This window comes from Leptonychotes weddellii, chromosome 9 (assembly GCF_054177405.1).
Source record: "Leptonychotes weddellii isolate Sample4059 chromosome 9, ASM5417740v2, whole genome shotgun sequence".
Taxonomy (NCBI): Eukaryota; Metazoa; Chordata; class Mammalia; order Carnivora; family Phocidae; genus Leptonychotes; species Leptonychotes weddellii.
In genome coordinates, this window is record NC_138377.1 from 11,484,195 (window position 1) to 11,497,171 (window position 12,977).

General features: G+C 42.0%; 1 protein-coding gene and 1 long non-coding RNA gene across 2 annotated transcripts in view; one reads left to right on the forward strand and one right to left on the reverse strand.

Annotated features, from left to right (window-relative positions):
- TTC7B (tetratricopeptide repeat domain 7B) overlaps positions 1-12,977 on the forward strand; it is a 219,442-nt gene that overhangs the window by 131,761 nt on the left and 74,704 nt on the right. The gene's annotated exons all lie outside the window — the stretch shown is intronic.
- LOC145723373 (uncharacterized) overlaps positions 6,133-12,977 on the reverse strand; it is a 14,440-nt gene continuing 7,595 nt past the window's right edge. The window contains exons 2-3 of the long non-coding RNA XR_014148316.1: positions 7,323-7,453; positions 6,133-6,976 (exon numbers count right to left, since the gene is read on the reverse strand). This is a non-coding gene — a long non-coding RNA (uncharacterized LOC145723373). The remainder of the gene's footprint in view (positions 6,977-7,322; positions 7,454-12,977) is intronic.

The window sequence follows — 12,977 nt, forward strand, 5'->3', positions numbered from 1 at the left end:
GCTGCATGTTTTACTTGGCGTAGGCTCACTTGCTCTGTTACACACGAGTGTACTTGGGTTCATCCAAATTGGTTAGCCCATGGAATCTTCAAGCGGTCAGAGCACTTTACAGAGGGCCCGGTCCTTTACCCATGAGTAAAGTACCTGATGCAACTGAATTCTGTTTCTCTCATCAATATTTATAAAGCAGCATTCCCTGCCTCCCACCCCTAACACCTTCATTAGACATCAGACTCCAGCATGTGTCTCCTGTGTAGACAGCCCGGGGTGTCATCCGAGAGGAGGGCTTATTAAACTAATAGCCACGCCACGCAGTGAGCAGTAAACAGTGGTGGCTAATATGGTAATGATTCCAAGTGACAGCAGCTGACAGTCTTTTCAAGTAGAATAAGTAAGGAACAGCAGTAGAGATATTTGAGGAATGCGAGCCTGTTATTTTAATGTTAAGCTGTAAGCTCAAAAAAGCAAAGCATATGGCAGCAGGTCTGAGAGCAGCCGATGACTTGTTTGCTTTTTAAATATTTGTATTTCTTCCTATGTGATGGGAAACTTCTTCCCAAGAATACTTTATTAAAAGTTGGGGCCAGATGTAGTTGTTGGATCCCGTGGTTTCTTTCCAAACCCGGGGTAAAACATTTCAACACCAACCTAAACAAGATGATGTGGGCACCTGTCCCGAATGCTGAGCAGTAGTATCTGTTTGTGACAGGCTTGTCTCCTGCAGAATCGTAGACTCTCGGAAGCCTGGGAGCGCCTCACGTTTCTTGCGTGCGATCAGCCAGACGCAGATTGAGGACGTGGCTGATGTTTCCTCCATACCTGCCAGATGGAGGGGAGGGCCCTTGCCACAGTCGGGCTGAGGCCTGTTTAACCGTTGGATAGTTCAACTGTTGAACGGAGAATTGATTTAGCTGGCCTCTTAGCCTGAGGCTGAGAATCATAGACCCATTGGTCCCTGTTAGGCTCCCTCAAGGTACTTAAACACCAACTTCTATCATTTCCTGGTGACAGTGAGGGTAATACTTGAGAGACCGGCCGCATTTGTAATGGTAATCACTCAGTAGTTGGTAGGAATTCATATTATCAGGATGACTAGTACTTCTCCAGTGTTCTCAAATACGATATTTTAGAATCCTTTAAAATTGTTGTCATTAGATATTGAGCGAAAGCCAAAGGATACTTCTTAAATATATTTAAAATAATAATATGACTAACACATATACCCACTTCTTAGTTTAAGAAATAGAAGATAAATATTGCCTATGAATTTCCTCTGTGCCCGTGTATCCTATCCCCTTACCTCTCTAACATCTCCGGATGTTAACCACATCCTGAATTCTAGGCGGGGCATTCCCTTGTGTTTCTATACCATATATGTTCGCACTCCCAAATAATAAAAATTTCTAGTTTTGCATATCTAAAAATTTTTAATGGAATTGTATTGAATATGTCCTTACGCTGCTTGCTTTTGTCGCTGAACATTACTACGTTCCGGAGGTTCAGTGTTCCGGAGGTTCATCCTTATTGCGTGCAGCAGCAATGTATTCCTTTACACTGATACATAGTATTTTATTATATAAATATACCATGGTGTATTTTTCCAGGCTGTTGGAAATGGATATACGGTTTGTTTGCAGTTTTCAGCTGTTAGGAGCAGAGCTGCTGTAGATACTCCCGTATGGGTCTCCTGGCATACAGGTGCACGTACTTCTCTGGGTATGACCTGGGAGTGAGATTGTTGGGTCATAGGATATGTGCCTCCTCAGTTTTACCAAATAATTCCAAACTGTGTTCCGAAGAGTCTGTGCCTCTTTGCACTCCCAGCGGCGTGCCCAAGAGCCCGTGGGCTTGCACGCACCAACACCCCGCCCCTGCCCCCGTGTTTCAGACTTATTTTTGGCCTCGTGGTTGCTGGTTAATGGTGTCACGTTCTGAGTTTAAGTGGCATGATGAGGTTGAACACCTTTGTCTCTGTATATTGGCCTTTCAGCTTTTCTGTTCGGTGAAGCACAGGGAGAAGTCTTTCCTCTTTGCTAATTGGGTTGACTTTTTCATGCCAACTTGTAAAAGTTCTTTATATATTATGATTACAAGGCCCTTTGTTGGTTACATGTGTCGCAAAAATCATCTCCTCATCTGTGACTTGTTTTCTGATGAACAGAAGTTCTTATTTTTAAAGTAGTTGCATTTATCAACCATTTCCTTCATGGATTGTACTTTCTGCATCTAGTTTAAGAAACCTTCCCTTCCCTTCTCCGGGGTCACGAAGACAGTCTCTTAAGTTGTATTCTAAGAGCTCTTTTGTGTTACCTTTCACACTTAAATCTAAGGGTCCATCTGGAAATGATTGTTTGATGTCTGTATGGTGGGAAGGATTCAGTGTAGTGTTCCCCCACATGGATACCCCATTGTCCCAGCATTGTGTACTGGAAAGATCCCTTCCCTGTTGCTCCTTGTGCTACTTTTGTCTTAAATCAGATGCCCATATGTGGGTGGGGGGGTCGGAGGGGGACGATTTCTGACCTTTCTACTTGGTTCTTTCAGTGTGCCATCTATGAGTGATTGCATTCCTACAACTTTATTATATGTGAGGTAGGTCCCTCCCTGTATCTTGCTCTTCAAGAGTGTTGTGGCTATTTCAGGCCTTTGAGTTTGCATATAAATTTTTGAATCAAGTTTGTCAAGTTCAACAACAACAAAAAAATCTATTGGAATGACATTTAATCTAATAGCTCAGCTTGGGGAGAATTCTGTATTTGTGACAGTAGGTCTTCTAATCCATGGCCATTATATCTAATTATTTAGGTCTTTAAAAAATACTTTTTAATGAAGTTTTACAATTTTTCTTATAAATATTTTGCCCATTTTTTACTAGATTTATTCCTAGTTACCTGAAAAAATTTCCATTTGTGTACACTGTATGTATACAGTCTTTTTTTCTTTATCAAATTTACTATCTACTTGTTACTAGTGTATAAAAAGGCAGCTGATTTTTGTACATTCTTGACCCAACAACTCAGCTAAACTCGTGTTAATTCTAACAATTTATATATAGATTACTTTGGACTTTCTATACAATGACTTTTATCTGAAATTAAAATTTAATTTCTTTATCTCTAATCCTTCAACTTTTTAAAATTGGCCTTACTGGACTAGGTAGGACCTTCAATATAGTTCAATAAAATTCTTTCAGTATTTTACCATTAAGAATTATGTTTGTTACAAGTTTGTTTATAGATACTATTTAAGAAGTTAAGGAAATTTCCTTCTTCCTGGTTTGCTAAGAGTTGATCTTTTTAAATCATGAATTGATACTGAATTTTATCAAATGCTTTTTCTATATTTATTGAGATAATTGTATGGTTTTGCTCCTTTAACCTGTGAATGTTATATTAATTGATATTTTTAAATGTTAAATTAACCTTGCATTCCTGGAATAAGCCCAACTTGATGATGACGTATTAGCTTTTTTTAGTGGATTCAGTTTACTAATTTTTTAGGAACATTTATATTTGTTCATGTGTGAAATAGCTTGCAATTTTCCTTTCTCATTGTATACTTGTCAGGTTTTGGCATCAAGATTGGGCCAGCCTCATAAAATAAGTTGGAATAGTTCTTTTTTGTGTGTTTTAGAATCGTTTGTGTAAGATTGGAGTTATCTGTTTCTAGAATAATAAGTTTCGGGAGAATTTGCCTGTAAAACCGTCTGGCACTAGTCTTTTTTCTATGGAAAGACTTCTTATGCTTTTACAAAAATGATTATAGGATATTTAGGTTTTCTGCTGCTTCTTTTATTAAGCTATGTATAACATAGAAGCTAAAATATATATAATATATGTATATATCTTAAGTGTTTGTCCATTTCATCTAAATGTTACATTTTATTGGCATGGAGCTGTTCATGTTTTTTAATCATCTGTTTATTGTCATACGGCACCTGCGGTTAAGTCTTTTTCATTCCTAATATTGCTTAATGTGCCTTCTTCTTTATTTTTCTTGAACAGTCTTGCCAGAAATTTTTCTGTTACATTGATCTTTTCAAAGAACCAGCTTTTTTATGATCTCAACTATATATTTACTTTCTCTTTCATGAATTTCTGTTCTTATTTCTAACATTTCCTTTCTTCTATTTTCTTTGAGTTCATTCTGTTTTACCTGGTTTTCCTTCTTAATCTCTCAAGTAGGTGCTTAGTTCATTAATTTTTTGTCTTATTTTCTGACATAAACATTTAAGACATAATTCCCCGCCAAGTGCTGCTTTAGTTGTAGACCACAAATTTCAATATCTGAAATTTTTATCATCATTTCGTTCTAAATCATTTTAAATTTCCATTCTTCTTCTTTGACTCCTTAGTTATTTTAGAACTGTGTTTTCTAATTGTCAAATATATGGGTTTTTTCCACTTTTGTTAATGGGCTTTTAACAACTTCATTGAATTGTGCTCGGAGAGACTGTCATCTGTATGAACTTGAAATGTGTTGAGACTTGTTTTATGGCCCAGCATGTGGTCACATCTTATAAATCCTCCATGTGTGCTTGAAAAGAATACTTTCTGCATCTGGGGGTACATTTTTATACATCTTATTAGATTAAGCTGTCAGTTCTGCTATTCAGATCTTCTTTATTCATACTGATGGTTTCTGTTTGCTTAATTGGTCAATTATTGAGCTGAGATATGTTGAGATCTATCACTGGGATGGTAGATTGTCCTATTTCACCACATAGTCATAGCAATGTTTGCTTTATATAGTTTAAAGCTGTGCTCTTAGGTGCATATAAATTTAGAATTGCTATGTCTTCCTGGTAGATTCAACCCTGTATCATTATGTAATAAGTTACATAATTCATTTTGCCTCAGAATCTAGTTTAGATGCCATCCACACGCATCCACAACACTTACCTACATTTGTGTGTCCATATACAGATACACACACGCAGTGTGTGTGTGTGCACGTGTTTGCGCATATATGCTTAGAGTATCTGTCTTCATTCTCCTACCTCGAACTTTTTATATTCTTATGTTTTAGATTCACTCTTGTGCTCATTATATACAGCTGATTTTTTTTTTTTTTTAACTCAGACTGACAGTCTTATCTGGAACATTTAGTTCATTTCCACTTACTGTAAATACTGGTACATTTGTGTTGGTATCTCCTACTTCTTCTGTGCTTTCTCTTTGTCCTGCCCTTCCTTTCATAGGCCGTCCTCTCTCTTCCTACCTTCTTTTAGGTTAATTATGTTTTTGTTACATGTTTTTTTCTTACTGATTTGGAAAAGAAATGTTCTGTTTTGGTTGTTGTTTAGTGATTATCCTAGAAATTTTAGTGAGGGTCTGTTGCTGGCACAATTTCTCAGTTTGTGTCTGAAAATATATTGGCTTTACTCTCAGAAGAGCTTTTCCAACTGGATATATAATTCTAAGCTCTCATTTTCTCACAGCACGAATGATCTTACTCCTCTTGTAGTTGTTGAGAAGTCAACTGTTTGTTTAATTTTGGATCATTTAATGTCATCTGTCTTTTCTCCCTGGCTGCTTCCAATTGACGTAGTTGCGGGCGCTATACGTTCTTACCGTGAAACAGCTTAGAGTGGCTCCTGCTCGGTCAGGGTCACTGGGCTATCGTAAACTGCGGATCGGTATTGTTTGTACTGTTTATCATTTCTAGAAAATTCTCAGCCGTTATTTCTTCAAATCCTCCCTCTCTTAACAGATAGCGTAGAGTTGGGTCTTGCTTTTTTTTTTTTAAGTAGGCTCTACGCCCAGCGTGGAGCCCAACGCAGGGCTTGAACTCACGACCCTGAGATCAAGACCTGAGCTGAGATCAAGAGTCAGACACTTAACCGACTGAGTCACCCAGGTCTTATTTTTTTATTTAGTCTGATAATTCCTGCCTTTTGTCTTAAGTGTTTAGTCCCTTCACATTTAATGTAAGTAATGGTATGGTTGGGTTTATGTCTGCAGTTTCTCTATGTGTCGTGTCTTATTTTGTTCCTCCTGAACTGCCTTCTTTTTCTGTTGAAAAATTATTTTTGTAAAAACCCTTTAACCGTTAAATACCTAAACAAAGAAGTGAGAAATCACTTGCTGACGATGTATTAAATGTCTTTAATGCATTGCAAGTTTTCCCCAAAATAAAATCTAACAACACATTTTTATATTGAAGAGTGTTCGTAAATTCAGGTAGATTCACTCTCTACTGTACTTGGTAGAGGAGCCTTGATATTTCTTCTTTTGAAATACAGCTTTCCTCAAATTTCCAAGTTGATGACTACATTTTACTTGGTGTTTTCCTCATTGGCCCAAGAAGGTAGAAGTAGGTGCCAAGTGATGTTTGGAACAGTTGTCTATCCCGAGGACAGTGGGGCAGTCTCTCAGCCAGTGCTTTGATCAGCCCCTCGTAGACTTTGTGTTTCTGCCATGGGGATTCATTTTTAGATAAAATATTAGGATGAGAGCAGACAATTTTTGCTTTTTGTCTTGGGAAAATGTATCAGAGTATCCTATGTACGGTGGCATCTGAGAACAGTAGTATGACTGGAATGTTTTATTCTAATTCAGGAAGCCTTACAGAGGCCGTGAAGGGCAGCAACCGCCAGGTTTAGTCTCTTGCCCTGAGACAAATTGTGGTTGCACAACTTTGCTAATTCCAGATTTTTAATTGATTTGAATTTTACTCTTTCTTATTTATACCATCAAATGTTACATGAAGCACAAGGAAGTAATTTTTGGAGCCTCTCAAAGATACAAATCCAAGTGGCATCATTGAGGTGTTTCGACAACTCTTTTAGATATGTTTTCTGACCCCTAACTTTGATACATGAGGAGATACTGAAACAAGCTTCAGTTACCTGGCCAGAAGACCACCATCTCCTCTAAACACTTCTGTGTATGATCTTCTACTCTCGTATGTGCGAGGCAGATCCTGTCATGCAGATCCTGTCACGTGATCACATTTCTTTTTACGCCAACGGGAACTATGGAAAGAAGTGAACATATATAACATTTATTCATTCACTCGTTTAGCAGTAATAACCACTAGCATTTCAGCAACTCTTGTCCGCACTTAACACATTTTTTTTTAAGTGGGTTCCACGCTGGCCCCAATTCGGGGCTTGAACTCATGACCTGAGATCAAGACCTGAGCTGAGATCAAGACTTAGATGCTTAACCGACTGAGCCACCCAGGTGCCCCAGCAATTAACACATTTTAAACTAATTTAATCATCACGAGAACCACAGTAGATAATATTATCATCCCCATTTTACAGATGAGGAACTTGAGGCACAGAAAGGTAAACTAGTTTGTCCAAAATTACCCACCTTGTCAGTGGCGGAGTCATGATTTGAATGCAGGTGGTCTGGCCTCAACATCTGTGCTCTTAACCACTGCTTTTGAAGCACTGAGTTCCTACCACATTCCACATCCCGTGCAGTGCTAGGTATCAGGAATGCTGCCACGAATAAGAGAAAGACAGTTTATGCTTTCTTAGAGCCAGCAATCCACATGAAAAGGATTTTTATGCTATCTCCCCTGTCAATCTTATCAATAAACTGGAAAACATGGTTAGGATCATTCTTTACTCAAGTGGAGCATATATCTGGTTTTAAAAAAAAATCATTGCTTGGCAAGTAAGACTGCCTCTTTCTCACTCTTTCTTACACTCAATTTAAGTTGAAATATGATACTGAGTAATGTTTCGACATAGTGATTACTGAGAGGCCTGGTGCTATGGGCTATCGTTAGGCCTAAGCTGAGTGATGGAGTCACGGACATGGCCATTAAATTTGCACTTGATAGAAAGTTGGACCACAAAGCAAGTTTGTTCTCATTAACTCAAGAGAAGTAATCCGTGGATACCTGAAGGATGTCTGGGAGGGATGAGTGCAAGGCTACCAACCCAGGGATGCCAACCTCCCGGATACAAGTTGGAGAGGAGGATCTTTGGGCAAAGGAGGGTGGGTAGCAGCCTCAAAGACACCGTGGATCAAAGTGGAGCAAATTCAGTAAGTGCAGTAGCTTCTTTAAAATCAACTTTCCACAACAAAAAAACCACTCAAACAAAAGATGGGCAAAGGAACTTTTCTCCAAAGTAGATATTCAGCTGGCCAATAAGCACATGGAAATATTTCTTAGCATCACTAATCATTAGGAAAATGCAAATCAAAACCCCAGTGAGATATCACTTCATACTCCTTCGGATGGTTGTTATTAACACACACACACACAGAGGACAGAAAGTCACAAGTGTTGGCGAGGATGTAGAGAAACTGGAACCTTTGTGTTCTGCTGGTGGGAATATAAAATGGTACAGTCACTGTGGAAAATAGTATGACAGTTCCTCAAAAAATTAAAAATAGAATTATCATGTGACCCAGCAATTCCACGTCTGGGTAAGTACTCAAAAGAATTGAAAGCAGGAACTCAAACAGATCTCACACACCCATGTTCACAGCGGCATTATTCATAATAGCTAAGAGGGTAGGAGCACCCCACGTGCCCACTGATGAGGGAATGGAAACACAAGATGTGATATATATGTACAATGGAATATTATTCAGCCTTAAACAGGAAGGAGATTCTGATACAAGCTACCACATGGATAAACCTTGAGGACATTAAGCTACGTGAAATAAGCCAGTCACAAAAAGACAAATACTGTGTGGTTACTCTTACATGAGGCTCCAAGAGCAGTCAAAATCCCAGAGACAGAAAGTAGAACAGGGATTGCCAGGGGCTGGGGGAAGGAGAAATGAGGAGTTATCATTTAATGGGTTTGGAGCCCCAGTTTTGCAAGAGGAAGAACGTTCTGGAGACGGATGGTCTTGGTGGTGGCTCAGCAGTGTGAAAGTACTTAATGCCACTGAACTGTTCACGTTAAAATGGGAAATTTTATGTTATGTGTATTTTACTACAGTTTTTTAAAAAAAAATCAGCTTTCCATCCTCTCCCTTTCAACATGTATAGTGATGGGAGGGTTTCCAGCGTTCTTGGGAGGTTGAGATGAGATACCTGGGGGCCCTTCTGCTCTGGGATTCTCTGGCTCTGGGTCCTGAAGCCACCACTCTTCTGGGAGGGGCTGGCTGAAGCAGGGAAGCAGCCTCCCCCTGCGCCGGCCCGTTTATGTAATCTTTCTGTGAGGTTCTGGGTCTCTGGTGTTGCCTTCAGGGAATGTAGATGCTTGTTAAGAGAGACAAAATACCGAAAAGGCAACAAGAAATGGCTTAGAAACTGAAAAATTGGGTTTATGAGGCAAGGGTAGAAGAAAACCTGGAAAAGAAGAAATGGGAGAGAAATGTATTTGAAGCCCAAATTGTTTATGAGAAGACCCTTTCTTCTCCAGCACTAGGGATGGCCTTGTCCTCAGATTGAGAGTTGTGCTGGCCCAAGCTCTGCTCCCCAAGTCCACATGCATGCGGCCAGTCTAAAGTCCTCATGGGAGTATCCTGCTTCCTTTCCAGAGAGTTCCCCTTTTCCTGGTTATTTCAGAGTATGCTGGAGAGAAAGCAGGACATGCCACTCTCCCACCCGCCAGGGGACAGAGCTCCTCAGGAGGCCCAGCAGCTGGGAGAGGCCAGGCTAGGGCAGCTGCACCAAAGCCATCTATCCCCACTTTATTTGTTTTGGTGCTTTTCTTTACAAGATCTCAAGTTCTTCTGAGTATCTTGTTCAACAATTCAACGTATGGAGTATCATCTTCAGACTTCATGCAAGGTGTTTCCTGAAACCTCTGGATCCCCAGCACCTACCCCAGTGGTTGGCATGCTGCAAACATTAATACATGTTTGTGCAATGAATGGTTGAAAGTAATGACCCTGCTGAGTAGTCTGGGAGCCTTAGTTCATAGCTAACTAAGCATGTGTCTGTGTTTCTTTTATGGTCCATTTTGGTCTTAATCTGCCAAGTTTGCTATATAAAATAATGATTTCTGCTTACTGCATATGGGTCATGGAAAGTACCTGTGAGTTACCCAGCCAACTGTGCAAAACACATCCAACGGTCCAAATACAGTTCAATGTCGGTGCATTCATAATGGTCTTTTTGCATTTTAAGGTCATGAAAGTTTAACTATTTACTATTTGTTTAAAAACAAAACAAAACAAAAACACCTGAAAGAAGGTAAGGAAGACAATGTCCACATTTATCCCATGAGTATTCTCATGGGAACCCTGAGCCAGAAACAGCTGGTTGGAATCAATAACCCCACTACAGATGATCCGATTCAATGTCCTTTGAACACCCCCTAGTGAAAGGTCAGAGAGCCCCCACTTTCTGCCAAGGACGACGAGAGCAGTGTCCCCGCCTTCATACCACTCACAGTGACACGTGAAGAGTTACTCTGGAATGCACCGAGTGCCTCAGAGGAAACAAAGATGGCCACCGTGGCCCCTGCCACCTGCATCCTGGAGAGCAGGGCCCCCTGTGAAAGCTCCAGCCCCCAGGGACAAGGGTCCTGCTTTTGGTCTCCTTCACACTGCTGAAACAAAGCCAAGCAAAACCAAACCAAACCCTTCATGCTGTACTCAACGAGAACACGCAGGACGTCAAGCCAGAGAATGTGGGAAATGTAAAATAGGCCAGGATTCACAGCAGCAGGTTCCTGGCACAAGGACTCGAGGGCCCCTTTGGCATCCGATCCCAGAGAGATGCATTGTCCACCTCTGGTCCCAGAGAGCTGGTTCAGTTTCCCAGCACCCTGCCCGGTTTCCTCTTTTCTGGCTCCCATCCTGACTTTGAGTGGAGGGTGCCATTTCGATCCTACAGAGCCTCCTGGATTCCTCTGTCTTTGTCACATCTGGCTTTGGGCTCTTTCCTTTCTAGGCCCAGGTGATCGGAGGATTCCCATTCTTGTGGCATCTGCCATCATCCACTGAAATAGACCCAAGTGTCTCCTTTCTTCACTTGAGCTCCCATCCTCAGACTTGGGAATATGGGGAAATCGGGGCCATGGGAGGAGCTACATCAGAAATAAAGACAGGGAAATGCTCCAGAGGGATGGCCTTTGGGGAGGGGCAGGTCAGTAGCGTTGCTTCTGGCTCACTCCCCCCCCATTTTGGAAATGACCAAGGGCTTTGTGGTTCAGAGAGAATAGATTGTTTTGTTTCAAGCTTCTGGCTCACTCCCGCCCCCATTTTGGAAATGACCAAGAGCTTTGTGGTTCAGAGAGAATAGATTTTTTTTTTTTCAAGCCAGAGAGTTTAATGGGAAGACTTACTTTCAAATATTTCCTGTTCACACATTTACTTACTAGCTGGCTACGGTGCCAAATGCACTTGCTCACCAGCTTACTTAGCGAACAGAGGGCAGGTAGTCCTCGGCCCCTCACACCCCCCAGGGAGACAGCGCTCAAGAAGTAGTCTGGACCGTCCATGTCCGCTCTCTGCTGCTTTGTGGATGGCACCAGGTGAAAGGGCTCCCTTCAAAAACAATGCCAAACTCAGACACTGGAGGAGGTCTTTGACAAAGACATGGGCAGTGTGATTCCAGGGGTGTTTTTCGTTCACCCTGTCCGTGTCATTTCCAGCTTGGGTGCTGGTTCCGGTCACTAGTCCGACTTGAGCTTAATAGCCGAACCGGGAGCAAAAAATGAGCCAAACTGGGGTTTCTTGAGGGGACTTATTTTAGCTAAATATGTCAGTTGTTTGTTTGTTCTAAAAATACCGCTAGAAGGATGGGGGAGTATTCCAGATTGTTGACACTTTGACTGAAATGAGAAGCGAAATGTAACTGATAGGGGATCTAACAGGAGTTCCTGCCTGTCATAAAGAGGAGGCTGGATTAGGATACCGGGAGGTGCAGCTGAATCCTCACAGACGGCCCTGTCAGGGGTGAGGGGCTGCAAAGTTCTGGAGAGCGAGACTCCTGCTCCTGACACTTGAGTTTGTTAAATAAGTGTGGTGTTCATCTTCCCAGGACCCAGCAGACCTGGGAGCCTGGGCCAGGACGACAGGTGACAGTGAGGCCGGTGTGGGGAAATGCCGAATGGCCTCCCACACGGGCCGGCGCATTAGGCGGCATCTCCTTCTTGAGCAGCTCAGGACCTTAAAAGTGGTCAGATTTTTAGAACTTCCTCAGTGGTTAAAAACTCCCAGACAGGAGTTTGCGGGAAAGTCACAGGGGTCAGTTCCTGGACAGGACTTGATCCCTAGAGAAGAGCCATGTTCTTCTAATCTCCCCCTTTGGTGCTTGTGTTAGCAAACCAATGGTGAGTCAGCGTGTGCCTTGGGGTTTTGTAAAGACAACCAGGTATTCAGATTTGACTCCTGAAAAGCTTGTAAACTAGGAGTTTCTGTCCGGCAGCCTGTGTGTTGACATTCGCTCGCAGAGTCCCATTAGGTCAGCGCACATTTTAAAAATGTTTGGATTTGATTACCTCTTGGGTAGGCAGGCATGACTCCAAACACTCCCTGACATCTTGAGCCCAGCTCCTATTTACTTGCCTGGTTGTGGAAGACATTTGAGTTCTCCATCCCGAAGAGGACTCCCAATGGCAGTGGATGACTGCTCAGTGCTCTGCAGACTCGGGGTGCCCTGTACATGGGTGACAATGTGAATGTGCCCTCTGGGTTGGTACACCGACCCTCCCTGGAGAGACTCTTAGGGAGGACTTGGACGGGGTTCTAATGCAGCCATCAGAAAGCCATCCCGGGAATCCCTCCAGAAGGAACGGAAGCATTCCGTTCAAGATCTTGGGTAGGGGCCCCCTTCATTTGTGGGCTTAATGGAAGTGGTTGATCAGAATTCCCACTGAATTTAAGTGTAAAATACTCCCAAAATTCTTACTGGAGTGAAATGAACACAGGTAGAATTTCCTAAGCGGGGAGGGGGGGCAGCTATGGGAGCTCTTTCCTTTGGAGGTCTTTTAAAAAATCAGCCCATTCGGGGCGCCTGGGTGGCTCAGTTGGTTAAGCGACTGCCTTCGGCTCAGGTCATGATCCTGGAGTCCCGGGATCGAGTCCCGCATCGGGCTCCCTGCT